Genomic DNA, 16008 nt, shown 5'->3' on the forward strand with positions numbered 1-16008 from the left:
AATCTAGCGTAAGTCAAGGAACTCATTCACACTTCAGGTCCTTCTCCTCCAGGAACCAGCATTGTTATATTATTTCCATTCAGCAAAATCTGATCTAATTTAGTAATCCTTCTTCCTTCTGGTGTGATTTCAAACTCAGTGACATCTTGCAGTACCATATTGACAAAGTCATCAAATCCTAGAAGAGTACCAACAATTTCTTTATCACTCTTCATCACAATGTGAATTCTTGATCCTATACATTTGTCCACAAACTCTAACGGTAGCAGCTGTGACGGGTTGGTAGTAGCGTCAGCCGCCATGGCTACGCCGGAAGTGCTTTTTTCATTCTTAAACTCTGCCTTCCTCAAGGTGCTCAATTTCATCATGAGGCCCAGTTATTTGTAAATAGCTGCTACAGCTCTAGATAAGCCCACATTTATTTAAAATTTTCCAAACTAGAAAGGTAGAGAAAGGACAAAAAATCCTTCCCTGATATAGCCTTCTTTTTTCTTAGGGGTAAAATCTTTCCCATAAGTTCTCAACATATTTTCTCTTATATCTCAGAGGTCAAATTTAGATCATAGATCTGCCTCTAAAACAATCGCAAGCAAAGGGGAAATAATATTACATGATAAGCTCAGACCCCTTCATGATTCATCAGTTAAGACTCAGGTTCTAGACATTAACAGCGATCTGTTATCAAGGAGGAGTGGGAAATAGCCATTGGATAGGCAGCAAGAGATTTTGCCTCAATCATATTTTTTTGTGAATACAATTTTACTGATAATTAAGAGTAGGAAGGGTTCATTCTGTTCCCTAGCTCTGTAATCTATTTAATGATTTTCATGATATAATCTGAAATAATCTCACTAGGATCTTTTCTAAAAAATTAAACTGATTGATGACAAATTAGTTTTTGTTTGTTTGCTTTTTGTTTTGTTTTTTCAAGACGAGATCTCACTCTGTCACCTGCCAGCATGCCCGTCTACTTTTTGTATTGTTTTTAGTAGACATGGGGTTTCACCATGTTAGCCAGGCTGGTCTCAATCTCCTGACCTCAAGTGATCTGCTCACCTCGGCCTCCCAAAGTGCTGGGATTACAGGCATGAACCAACACATGCCACCAACGAGATAGTTTTTAATAGAGCTACTATGAGCTATTCTATTAATTGCTCTCAAATCTTGCAGAGATAGGCAAAAGATAAGCTTGAACTGGTCAGGAAATTGAGTATATGAGACAAGTTATAATGTCATGTGGCCAGGCGTGGTGGCTCATGTCTGTAATCCCAGCACTTAGGGAAACTGAGGTGGGCAGATCATGAGGTCAGGAGTTCAAGACCAGCCTGGCCAATATGGTGAAACCCCGTTTCTACTAAAAATACAAAAATTAGTGGGGCATGGTGGCGCCCACCTGTAGTCCCAGCTACTTGGGTGCCTGAGGCAGCAGAATTGCTTGAACCCTGAAGGCGGAGGTTTCAGTAAGCTGAGATGGTGCCATTGCATCCTGCCTGGGCAACACAGCAAGACTCTGTCTCTTACCGAAAAAAAAAAAAATTTTTTTTTAAAAGTCATGATAAACACCTTTGTTAGCCTCTGATCTTATAATAATTATCACACACACACAAACCAAACACCACACATAGAGGAAACAGTAAAAGATTAAAGGACACAGCTAAAACTACATTCGTATTATTACTTCCCAAAGTTCTAAAATTATGAGAAGGGACTATTGAATCTTTAAAAAATATTGATTATCCAACACTTTGTAGTAACCAGTGTAATTTCATTGAAGGCTACTGAACATGGACATATTCCTATAATTTTTCTGTTATGGTGTCTGATTTGTGAAAGGAACAAAATTAAACACAGTTCCTTGGCATTTTTTCCCTCTTTCACTCTACTCATTGGCATATGTGCTATGTATGTTTATTGTAAAATAGGAATAAGATTCAGAGGTCAAGAATCAAAGTGAGTCAGAGTAGGAAAAGCCACACTTAAGTGGAACAGAAGGGCAGAGGCTGTCAAATCCCAAAATTAAAGGGTAAATTTAAACACAAGTAGAAATGGTTCAAAAGCTAAGGGGATCCTCATAGTTCATGAAAAGCAAGTATTCACACAGGTAGCAGACTCTAATCTGCTGCAAGCCAATGTGCTATTCTCTTCGTGTTATTTATATCCCTCAGAACACCTCAAAGTTCCCAAGAGCAGCCAGTATTTAACTCTAAACTATATCATATATATGATATATTTATTATATATATGATATATATTTATTATTATTATTATTATTTTGAGACAGAGTTTTGCTCTTGTTGCCCAGGCTGGAGTACAATGGCTCCATCTCGGCTCACCACAACCTCTGCCTCCCGGGTTCAAGTGATTCTCCTGCCTCAGCCTCTTGAGTAGCTGGGATTACAAGCATGCGCTACCATGCTGGTTAATTTTGTATTTTTAACAGAGATGGGGTTTCTCCATGTTGGTCAGGCTGGTCTTGAACTCCTGTTCTCAGGTGATCCGCCTGCCTTGGCCTCCCAAAGTGCTGGGATTATAGGTGTGAGCCAATGTGCCCAGCCAACTATATCATATTTCAATTGTGTGGTGATAATCCTCATCAAAAGAAGTATTCATTACAGTCAGTGTACTCTGCTTATTTACCACTGAAGCTTAACACAAAATTGTTGAATAAACATGCATATTGAAGTACTCAGCTAGCTATTGAGGCAATACAGGTTTCTAGATTTACTCATTTTTTGAACTGTACACACATGTTCATGTGTGTCATGATAAACCCATGTGTGTGCATATCTTTATTAAATATTATATTTCTTTTTTACTTTTGTTATTATTATTGAGAAAGGGTCTCACTTTCTCACCCAGGCTGGAGTGCAGTGGCACAATCTCAGCTGACTTCAGCCTTGTTCTCCCAAAGCCCTAGACCCTGTAACATAACAGAATATGTATGTTTCTACTTTGTGCAATATTGAAGCAGGAATACTAGATAGAACTGTCATCTTTTCCTATTGCATTTATTTTGGTGTGGAAAAATATAATAATTGGCTTCAGTCACTAAGTCTATTTCATTCAAGAATATTTAAATATAATCCAAAACATCTTAAGTACATTTTGTGATACAAAAGGATCGTATCTTCTATTTGGAAATATAAAATCCCAGGGTCCCACAGTTTAAGTAGACTTTCCAGGGGTATGTATAAAACAAGAATCCCACTTCACAAAGTTAATAGAAAAAATTTATACTAATTGTATAATTAGAAGGAGAGGCTACTGATGGAGGATAAAGTGGAAATTTTCACATACTGCTAATTACATTTTAATGAAGTAAGAAAAAAATTGGAAATAGTATCCTATAAAACTTCTGAAATGAAATTATAGTTTGTCTCTGTCTCTCTCTCTCTCTCTTTTTTATTTCTTGAGATAGAGTTTCACTCTTGTTGCCCAGGCTGGAGTGCAATAGCACTATCTCAGCATAATGCAACCTTCGCCTCTCGGGTTTAAGCGATTCTTTTGCCTCAGCCTCCCGAGTAGCTGGGATTACAGGCATGCACCACCACGCCCAGCTATTTTTTTGTGTGTTTTTAGGGACCCACCATGCCTGGCTGTCTCCTTTTTTTAGAATTAGGAGAATGGATTTTTTCAACGCTAAACTGACTCTGTACTATGTTTTCAAGAAAGCAATATGGTGAAATGAAAGAGGCAGGATAGCATCTTTTGTTAGCTGGCATCTAGTTCTTTAAGTTCCATGAGTCTATTGTGTCCTCTCTACATCTCAAAAAGAAGAGAGAAGAAACCTGTATCTAATTAATGAAGCAGTTTCATTCAGCAAATGTAATTGTACCGCAGGCACATCTCAAATGAAAAATCTTGATCTTGGCTGTCATCTTCATTTTACTGGGACTGAATAACCGGTTTTGCCTCTCAAAATAATAGCCAGTGTCTCTTTCTCATTAAAAAATGTGATCTTTTGCTTGATTACCTAATTATGTCACCTGCACCTTACATGAGGCAGATAGAAGAGTCTTCCAGTCTGCCTGAGCAGATCTACCAAAGTAGACTGCATGTACAAATTACCTGGGGATCCTGATAAACTGCAGATTCTGAGTCTGCTTTTGAACAAGCCCTCAAGTCAAGCTGATGGTATTGGTCCCAGAATCCCTCATTGTGTAGCAAAGTATTAGAATCAAAAAATGGGCAAGTATAAGGCTGGGCCCGGTGGCTCACGTCTGTAATCCCAGCACTTTGGGAGGCCAAGGCGGGTGGATCACCTGAGGTCAGGAATTCGAGACCAGCCTGGCCAACATGGTGAAACCCTGCCTCTACTAAAAATACAAAAAATTAGCCAGGTGTGGTGGCATGCACCTGTAATCCCAGCTACTCAGAAGGCTGAGGCAGAAGAATTGCTTGAACCTGGGAGGCAGATGTTGCAGTGAACCAAGATCAAGCCACTGTACTCCAGCCTGGGTTCCAGCATGGGCAACAAGAGCAAAACTCCATTTAAAAAAAAAAAAAAGGGCAAGTATAAACACGGAAATATGGACAATTGTAAGCAATATTAGAGAACTGCAGAAAACAATTTTTTAAGTGGTGTGTTTAACCTATTTAGAATAAAACCCATTAGGGTCCTAGGAATTTCTGGAACTGCTTTACTTGTGAGAAACATGATCCTAAGATGCCCATTTGTTTATCAGTACATCAATTTTCTCCTTCTTAAATTGGTATAATTATTTTCTTCCAAGAAGCCTGGCACATTTTTGTTGTTGTCATTGAAAGAGGGCATATAAGGGTTATGGCTGCTATTTGGAGAAATGCATTAGAAAATAAAAAGCTTGAAAAAGTCATATATTACTGAGAAAAAAGTTGAATGAAAATAAGAAAGATTAAATTGAAATAAATAATGAGTCAGTAAGGTATGCACTGTTAAACACTTGATGAGATTTCCCTAGTATTGACATGCTGATAACTTGAAGTAACAATGGGAGAAAAGGTCAATCTGAATTCTTAAAATGTTGAAGGCTGGGAATAAGAAGTAATATATCATAGAATCTGATACTAAAATTTTTATTTATTTTATGGGAGAAAAAGGGAGACTAACAGACAATAGGAATAGGAAAGAATTAATAGAAATAGCAAAAAGAAGTGTATCTGCAATTATTAATATAATACAAGAGGAAATTGTGTAGAGCTATTTAAAGAAAGATTGATAAAATTTAGATTTATGGAGAAATATCCTAATAAAGACATTATTTGTAATCAACTGTTCATAATTATTATGTAATTCTGACAGTTTTTAGGATATAAACATAAGGCAGAATGATCTAATATAAAATGTATAAATGCAACAACATATAATTTTGCTTAGGAAATTGAATAAATAAAGTAGTGATTTAGGATTTGCATAATACAAAATTTTAAAAAATGGTTTACATTTTGTTTGAAATGGATGATAAATAGGAAAATAGTAATTTAGTACATTGAGTAATTTAGTACCTTTGTCACCAAAGAAATATAAATTGAAACAATAAGATGTCTTCTCACATCTTTGCCAGATTTTTAGGTATAAAAACAGTGGTAGCTGTATTGGTTAGAGAACAGAAACATGACACTTTCATATATGGCTGATTAGAGCAGAAATTGGTGTCATTATTTCTGAGATGTAATTTGAGAATATGTACCATCAGCCTCAAAGATGATTATGACCACGATTCACCACTTTCTTGGAAATCATTATTAATGCATGTATAGATTGATGTTTACTGTAGTATTACTTAACATAGTGAGTTGAGTACAACCTTCACTTCCAAAAAACATGAGGTAGGGGCGAATTAATTAAATATACAATAACAACAAGCTATAACAAAATGCAGTTACTTAAAAGCACATTTATAAGACTATTAATGGCAATAAATGTGATTTGATATAATGTTTTCAAAAATTAGGGAATTCTATTCCTAGCATTGTGGTAGACTAGATTTGCTGAATCACTATCCTGCTATATAAACTCTACAAATACCAGATAAAATGTACATGTCATTTTTCAAAAGTATATTACTGACTTGAATAGAAATTAAGGTGAGCCGCATAGGCCAAGCATAAGGAGAATACATAAATCCAGAGAGGTATGCAGACTCCCAAACCAGGACTTCCAGACTTCCATATGGAAATCCAGACTTCCATAAGGACAGTCCTGGCCCTAGTACCCTGAGCTTCAATTTTTATGACCACCTGGAATATGGGAGAATGTGATACAAAACCTAGTGCCTGCTCAGTATAATAGTCTTACAGGAGAAAACTGCTGAAAGCCAGAGATACGAAGGACTATAATTTCAGTGAAAGAATAAACTAGATAAAAACCTGTTCCTCAGGGGGAGACAACCACGAAATTTTCCTGCCTCAAACTCGGCGCTATTTAGAGGAAAAATTACAAGGCCATCTTCACATGAATTTGTGGTTTAAATTTTCACTGTTAGTATAATTTCAAAAAAAGCCACACATCAAACTGTTAATTTATTTTATAGTTATCACATGTTGGTATTACCTCCAAACACAAGACAAAGGCAAAGTGTCTTCGGAGAAACCCACATTCACCCCATGTCTCAAAGTAAAATTTCACCCAAAATGAGGAAAAAGTAAGACTCTTACAAAACTCATGAGGAAATAAACATCATGAGCAGAAACAGAATTATGCTCATAAAGACTTCAGATATTAGAATGATTATATAACTATAAAAGCTATGTTTAATATGTTTAAAAACTCAATGAGGTGTGCCAGGAATATAAATGTGAGACGGTGTATGTATCTTATATTAAGCAGATTGAAACTGAATTTAAGAGATCTTTTAGAAACAAAAAACATAATGAAAATTAAAAACTCAATGGACAGGTTAAACACAATATTGGATAGAACTAAAAAGTAAATAAGTGACTTGGAAGTTAGACCAAAAAATTATGCTGAAGACAGTACAGAGTAGGAAAGGAAAATTGATATGTGAAATAGAGTTTGAAAAATTAAAGTATCTAATCAGATATGCAAAAGAAAAAATGAATTTGGGAAAGGTTATATTTAAGGTTATATTAAATATCTGAGGGTTTTTCATCATTGGAATTCATTAATGTTCAAGGAAACCTGGAAAGTTTTCTAACACATTGAAAGAGCTTTAATTATAAGTTCCAAATTATTCTTAGAAGAAGAGAACCAGCAGGCCCAGACATTTTTACTGGAGAGTTCTATCAAATATTTTCAATAAATGGATTATTTCCATTTTATAAAAACAACTCCAGAATAAAACAAGGTCCTTTTGTTAGTTCATTTTATGAGGCAATACAACCTTGATACCAATGTTATCCAAGAAATGTGTAAGACAGGGAAATTAGACTCCAACTTTCCTCATGAGCCTAAAGGCAAACATTTTGAATTAAAAAAAAAGTCAGCAAATTAAGTTTAGAAATCTATAAAAAAGATGATATAGTATGAAAATTGTGTTTATTCCATGAATGCAAGGATTTCTAACAACAGAAAAAATCTATGTGTAATTCATCACATTAACAAGTTAAAGGAGGAAAAGCAAATCATCATTGTAGGAGGGGCAAAAAGTAAATTCGATAAAACGTAATACTTAACTTTGACAAATCTTGTTTAGCAAACAAGAAATAGAAGAGCTTTCATTGTTTGCTTGTAAATCAGAAACTATTCTTGGTCTTTCAAGCAGAGGTGATTTAATACAGGTGATTGATTACACACGTGATGGAAGCCAAACCAGGCTTGGTGAGTCAGCAACTCAAGAGCAAGAAGCCAGTACTGCCCCTAGGACTAGAAGGATAATGGGAGAAGGTGTTATCAGAGCCAAGAGGCCAGGACTTCAGGCAGGTTGCTAGAGCTGATGGGAATTGGGTCCACGGAGGGAGGGGCTAGCTGGTGGGAAGTAGCCCTACAGAAAAGAGGCAGGTTTTTATGGCATCCCTCACTGGATAGCTTGCTGGGAAACTGGAGGGCAAAGGAGACTGGGAAATAAATGTTATTTCCCTGAAACATGGAACAGAGTTGGAGAGTAATTTGGGAAGGATCTGGGGGCAAATTTGTCAGGACCCGAGACATGATTAAAGCAGGTAGGGAAAAGAGATGCTGGTCAAAGCAGGTAGCCTTTGCTGGTATTTCAAAGTCCTAGTTTTAAAACTCAGAGGTAGATACATTATTATCTTATTACTAATCAGATATTTTGTATGTATTTAATATATATTTATATATTACATATGTATACTTCAACACTTTTATGTACACTATAATCTCATAATAATAAGATTTTCTATATTAATGATATAGAAAACTCATAATAATGAGTTTTCTATACTATTATATACAATATAGAAATACAGAAATATAGAAATGTACCTCTATTTGAAAGATAATTTGAATATGAGGCAAAAAGATACCCCCAAAGTAATGTATAGTTACATTACAAGAACTGAATTTAAGAAGGAAGAAGCAAATTGCAAGAGATAAGACCAAGTCTCTTTAGTAATGATCATTCGAAATCCAACTGGCATAAATTTAGGGACGCACAACTGGATTGCAATGTAACTAAGAAAGCTTGTGTGTCAATAACCATATTTATCCTATGTGAAGACATGATAGTTTCATAGGAGAAGGTTAATTGGCAGGGAGTCTGTAAAAGAGAAGTTTGAATAGATGATTGAGCTATATACTTGTCAAATAATATCTAAAGATAAAAAGAGATCTAGTTCACAGAGGCAAATCTCTGATTTTTTTTTTTTTTGGATTAACAGAAAAAACATTGGAAGGGAATGTATTAAGATTTTAATAGTGACTATTTCTGCCAATGGTTACTGTTTTATTGTTTACTCTTCGGTATATTTACAATGTTTATTAATAAGTTTTTATTATTTAAAAATGAGAAAATAGCAATGAGGAATTCAGTAAAATAAAATTTTTCAAAATTGTGACTGCTATGATTATGAGCCAATTATGAAAGAAAGACACACAGATAGAAATAGGGTGACCAATCTTTCAATTTACTCAGGAATGAAGGATTTTCTGGATGGAGAATTTTTGTTGCTAAAATCAGGACAGTAGGGGACATATTGGGACTGTGGAAAAGCCCTACAGGGATTTATTTCCAAACTATGAATTTCTATCTTGGTCTAGAGACTTGACTGTCTTCATAAGTAGGTAGAATAGATGTGGTATTTCTGGAATGAGATTTAAAATCTTTACATAGCTTGCCCTATTAAAAGTAGACACGTTTGTGAGAGAATATCATACACTTTTGAAAGCTAATGTCTTAATTAATTTGCTGCCAGCAAAGCTCTTGAAGACTGTGATGTAACAGAGATTCCTAGGTATCAGTGAAGTTATGGAGATGACAAAAGGGAAGTTGAAAAAAGAAGTTGAGAGATAAGCATGGAAATCATTTTCCAACGTCATTTTTCTTCATGTTTCCAATCTCCATTTTCCTATATTGAGAAGTGAACATATGTTTTCTAGAGATAAAGTTCTAGAAATGAACTCTGACATAGATATTTTAAAACCAATTTCAGAAACAAAATAATATGTGCACCTAGAATAGTTTTCTTTCTTTCTTTCTTTCTCCCCTCCCTTCCTCCCTCCCTTTCTTTCTTCCTTCCTTCCTTCCTTCCTTAATTCCTTCCTTTTCTTCCTTTCTTTCTCCTTTCTTTTTTTTTTTTTTTTTTTTTTTTGACATGATCTCACTTTGTCACCCAGGCTGGAGTGCAGTGATGTGATCATAGCTTATGCAGCATCTCTCTCCTGGGCTCAAGCAATCCTCCCACCTCAGCTTCCAGAGTACCTGGGGCTCCAGGTGCATGCCACCATGCCAAGCTAAATGACTTGAATTTTCTTACATATCTTGGCCCTGTAGAGTGGTTCTCAACCTTGACTGCACAAGTCTATTACCTGAGAAAAGTTTTAAATAACCTAATGCTCAGGTCACACCCTAGACTTTAGGGGTGGGACAAGCATTAATATTTTTTAACACTGTTAGAATTAACAGCCACTAATGTTGTAGCACTGCAATTCCTATAAAGAGTACAGATGTGAGTAGATTTGTTGCAGTATTGTTGTATGCATCTGTGTTCATGCTGCTGATAAAGCCATACCTGAGACTAGGCAATTTAGAAAAGAAAGAGGTGTAGTGGACTTACAGTTCCACATGAGTGGGGAGGTCTCACAATCATGGCAGAAGACAAGGAGGAGCAAGTCACATCTTACATGGATGGCAGCAGGCAAAGAGAGAGCTTGTGCAGGGAAACTCCCATTTTTAAAATGATCAGATCTCATGAGACTTATCCACTAACACAAGAACAGCATGGGAAAGACCCATCCTCATGATTCAATTATCTCCCATTGTGCCCCTCCCACAACATGTGGGAATTATGGGAGCTACAAGATGAGATTTGGGTGTGGACACACAGCCAAACCATATCAATTGTCATCATTCAAGGCAGATGAGTATGTAGAAATCTATCAGTTGTGAGGAATTGGACTAAGTTTAAGAGAGTAATAATTAAGACTGAAGAAATGTTTGGTCCTGCTTAAGGGCTAGGATAGATGAGGCACAATAGAATCATGTGAGGAGATTTAAAAATGCCCAGGCCCTACTCTGTGTCAATTAAATCAGAATCCAGAATGTCTGCTTGAGTGTGTCTAGAGTATTGGTAAAAGGAAACAGTGATTTTGATGTGCAGCCAGTTAAGAACTGGTATCCTCAAGGATCATGATGTGACACAGCTGTTTCAGAAGGGTAAATCTCCATACTCCCACTCTAGAAGAGGAGAAAAGGCAAAATGACAAAACAATCAAGCAAAAGGGCTGGAAGAGCTGGTAGATAACAGGGTGTCAACTTGACTTAATTCAGCTATTTGGTAAAGATTAGCTGGAGTAAAATTTTACTTAAAGAAATTCCAGTTAGTCAAATGGGATGAATGTCCTTTTATGAAAACCATATCATGATTTTTGAATGATCTGAGAAAGACTGGAAGCATTATTATAGATGAAGTATATCCATTTGCTCAATGGGAAAAGATTTGTTTTATTTTATTTACATAATGTGATATGCTTGGCCACCTGGAGTAGTGCCTGAAAGGGGATGTAAAATGGAAAATGTAGTCAGTGAGACTGATTAATAACCATGGGCAGAAAAATAGGCCAAGTGGAAAAACTTATTCATATAATTGCTTCATTTTGCTGACTGCAAAAGGATTTGTTTTGGAAGTGATTTCTGCTATTTAACCTAGTGGATTGATAGATCACAGAAAGGTCTTAGAAATGACATTACATAATTTTGTTCATAACATGAAATTAGCTTGAATAAACAAATGTAATCATTTTTTGTATCTACCTTCTATGACATTTGTCTTGAGAAATTGTTCTATAACACAAACAGTCACTGTGAAAGGAAGTAAAAAGATAACAGAGGGCTTTCATAATAATCATGGACTCAAGATTATCAAATTTTAAAAAGACGTACCTCATTTTCCTTTATTTAAAAATAAAACAAATGAGAGGAAACAGAAATAGCTCATAATTTTATTTATCTGATAAAATATGCTGACATAAATATAATTCATGCATCCAGTAAGAAAATCAAAAAATTAAATAAAGGTAAAAATGAAATATAAAATTCTCCTTCCTGTAGTCTCTTACCCCCAAACTTCTAGAATCTCTCCTTAAGATAATCACTGTTGACAATTTCTTGAGTATCTTTTTAAAAATGACGTTAATGCACATCCCCCGTATAGAATATAGATCTTAAACAAGATCGAAAATAAAATTTTATCTTTTAGTATTACACAAAAGGATGTTCAGAACTATGCTTTCTATTTTTTTTTTCCTAGACACGAGGTCTCACTGTGCTGCCCAGGTTGGTCTCAAACTCCTGGGCTCAAGCAATCCTCCCACCTCAGCCTCCCAAAGTGTTGGAATTACAGGCATGAGCTGTTTCACCCAGCCTAGGCTTTCTATTTTTGTTTAATAATTTACCTTCAAGATATTCTTACTTTTAACAACTGTATTGTGTAAATATGCCTAGGCTTTCTATTTTTGTTTAATAATTTACATTCAAGATATTGTTACTTTTAACAACTGTATTGTGTAAATATATTTTTTATTTAAACAATAGGCTGCCAATAATATTAATGACATATCTTGGTTTATGTATTTTTACAAGATCCTCCATGTGATAAATTCCAACCTGAGAAGTTGCTATAGAGCATATGCATTTAACATTTTTTAATTGCTGTGACCTAATATAATCCTAAAACACAGTCTTAGTTTATATTCTTATGAGAATGTTTAATACCTACACCTACATTCTTGTTAACATTGACTGCTATTGCATTTTAAAGATTCATTAATTTGATTAGATTGATGTTGAACATCTTCTATTACTCCTGGCCATTTGCATTTCTTTTTCTACATATTCATCTCCCTTGCATACTACTGCATTATTATTATTATTATTATTTGTCTCACTGATCTGCAAAGATTAAAATTATTGGCAGTAGTAAAAATGGGGAAAAAAATTCAAATACTGTACAGTACAATATTTCAGAGAATAACTTGATGCTATACATTGAAATTTAAGTTGTTTTTAATCTTTGACCCAGTTATTCTATTTCTAGTAATTTTTCTACCCAAATAATAATACAGGAAAAAACCTTTACAGAGATTATTCTTACAATGTTTGTGATACAATATTTACAGGCAACATAAATTCTCATCCAGATTGGAGTAAATATTATATAGTATATCTGTAGATTGAAATGTACCTTGCTGTTTAAATGACTAATTAGTTATTATAATAAAATAAAGGTTATGTGAAAACATTTGTTTTATGGTGTATACAATTAGAAATACACAAGTTATTAAAAACAACATGATGTTTTGTAAAATGTTTTTTATTTTGTTTTTAATTGACATAATAATTGCATATGTTCATGGGGTACAGTATGGTGTTTTAGTGCAAGTGTACATTGCATAATGGTCAAATTTAAAAATTAATTGTATTAATAGGAAAAGTGTTTGGATATTTGTATACCTAAATGCTAACAGTGATGATCTCTGGAATGTGGAACTGCTGATAATTTTTCCCTTTTTCTTTTATAGATTTTTGTACTTATTTTTAATAATTAACACATACTAATTTTATAATAAAAATAGCAGTGAAGTCCTTTCCATTTTGAAAAATTAATTCCAATTGAAAAATATTGTACTAGAGCCATTCTCCAGGGTTTTCTTAGTCTTAGTGCTGGTATAAGGTACCAGTGATATTATATTTTCAGATATGTTTGACTTTTCTGTCTTATGGTTGAAGATGAGCTTAGGAGTATGGCTGCCTAATTTTGGGGGTTTTGAGCCAATGCTCAGTGCACAAAAAGCACCACATCAACTTTAAAGAGAACATTCTGCTTCTTCAGACTGTATTCCATACTTTTTATAGTATTTATTAGCACCAGAACTCTGTGACTGTTTCCCAAAAAACAAGAGATAAAGATCAAGGAGAGTGAGAAGCAATGAAACTAGATTTAATTAATACTCTGACTTGTCAGCAGCTTTCATGAAAGATTCGTTTGTTGAAGAAGTTGAACCTATTAGCTTAAACAGGGATTAAGTCTGCCAACTCTGACAGCATGGACAATGAAGAGTTTATTGGAAATTAATTGAAAACAATACAGTGTTGTGAGATGGGAGGAAGAGGATTTAAAGGAAATTATGCCAAGTGTTTTGAATCAGCCAAGGATAAACAAATGCAGACTATCATTTGATGGAGGTACTATAAACTGATAACATGACTCAAAGTATAAGAATGGCAAATTGTGAAGAATGAATAAAATCACAGAGATAAATACCAAAAATCTGAAACTAAAATAAAGAGGAAGAGTGAGTAAATGGGGTTAGCAGAGAATATGGTTTAACAGGGCATACTCTATTCATTTATGAAGAAATTTCAATACTCGAAATGCTACTCATCTTAGTCTGTGTAGGCTGCTGTAACAAAATACCGTAAGCTGAGTAACTTATAAACAACAGAAATTTCTTATAGTTATGCAGGCTGGGAAGTCCAATATCAAGGCAGATTCAGCATCTGGGGTGAGGTCCACCCTTCTGGCTCATAGAAGGCAACTTCCTGCTATATCCCCATACTTTGGAAGGGGTCAATGAGCTCTCTGGGATCTCTTTTATTAGGGCACAAATCCTATTCATGAGAATTTTGTCCTCATCACCTAATCACCTCCCCAAGACTCTACTTCCTAACACGAGTACCCTGGGGGTTAGAATTTCAATATACAAATTTGGGGGACATAAACATTCAGCCTGTGACACTGCCATTTCATCAGTAAGAATTTTCATGAACTCACTTTTAAGATTTATGTTTATGTTTTTTATGCTGATGTTCTCACTTTATAATATTGTTTGTCTGCATAGTTTAAAGAAATGGACAATGCCCAATTAGAACAGGAGGTGTCTTTTGTTGGCCAGCAAAATATTTTAAGACACCTTGAGTATAAAGACATAGAGATCATTAAGGTAACATCATTTTGTTCTTGTTCTAGATCCACGTTTCACTGAAGATCCCAGAGATAAAATGTGTGAAAACACATTAGAAGACAATAAACCTCCTTACAATGCTAGCCAATGTTTATTATTGCTTTCTACGTGTGAGGAATTGTGTTAAGCACATAAAAAGATGTTATCCCTCATAATTATTGTAACACCTGAAGAAGTAGGTGGGGTGATTTTCTCCAATTTAGATATTATAGGAACTGAAACAACTTGCCCACTAAACAGGTGAGTGAAAGACATAGCATTTATATAGAAAATTCCCAGCTCCACAGCTAGTGTTCCTATTCACATCAATAGTGTTTCCTTACTGGTTTCGATATTACACCTAATACTATTAAATACACAATTAAAGCATCCACCCTATTCTGGGATTTACTGTCAAGAATAGAGCACTGAGCCTGATAAACAGTATCCACTTTGGGATGCATGTTTCTATCCAGCTACTTAATATGACATAAGTTCATTTGACATTAAGGCCAGATTTATTAACATGCTTTATCCTCAAATTAAGAAGTTTGGCTTATTCAGTTATGGACCTTTAACCCTGAGACCAGATAGTATATGAGGCCTAGAGTAGTGGAAAAAGGTAACTGAATTTACAAAATTTGACTCATCAAATTCTGTAATAATTCAATATATTGAGGAAAGTTTAGGTGCATAGTAAAATTATAATTTCATATTGTTGCACAGACTCAGGCAAATGAAAGAGACTCCAGTAGTGGTCAGGTAGCACCCAGACACAGTCAGTTGATGGTCTCTGTGCTGAAAGGATTTAAGAGTGAAGAAGAGTTTGCTCCAATGTATGTTCAATATCTCATTGTTTTACAATAATACTTGAAATATTCTTCAGGCACAGTGACTGTCTTGGCTTCTCTTGATTTATGAGGACCTTTGTCTTATAGACTCTTTTTTTTTTTAAGAGATGGGGTCTTGCTATGTTGTCCAGGCTGGAGTGCAGTGACTATTCACAGGCTCGATCATTGCATACTACAGTCTTGAACTCTTGGACTCAAATCTCCCAGTGGCTGGGACTACAGGTGAATGTCTACTACACCTGACCTGATTTACAGATTTTTGACATCTATTATAGTTAGAGGTATTTTCAGCATTTGCATATTAAAGGAAAAATATTGATGCTTAACTTCATTAGTGATCAGGGAATTTCAAATTTACAAAAATATGTTTTCATCCCTTATAGTATATTTAAAAATTCATTGCTGATAAGGATTCAGGGACACCAACATGGTACATTGTTAGTGAGAATGTAAATTGGAAACTTTCTGTAATCTGGCAGTAATCATTTTTTTAAAAATCCTTTTGAACTTGCAGTTCTACTTTTGGGACTTGAATTTATGGAAGGTGAAGTGCCAGTGAGAAAGAATATTGTTGCCCCTTGAACAACATAGGGTTAGGGG

The 16008-nt window shown here is 34.9% G+C and overlaps 1 pseudogene; it reads right to left on the reverse strand.

Moving 5' to 3' along the window:
• Positions 1 to 312, reverse strand: LOC139363617 (U6 snRNA-associated Sm-like protein LSm5 pseudogene; annotated as a pseudogene).
• Positions 313 to 16008: the final 15696 nt, after the last annotated feature.

This window comes from Macaca nemestrina, chromosome 6 (genome assembly GCF_043159975.1).
Source record: "Macaca nemestrina isolate mMacNem1 chromosome 6, mMacNem.hap1, whole genome shotgun sequence".
Classification (NCBI taxonomy): Eukaryota; Metazoa; Chordata; class Mammalia; order Primates; family Cercopithecidae; genus Macaca; species Macaca nemestrina.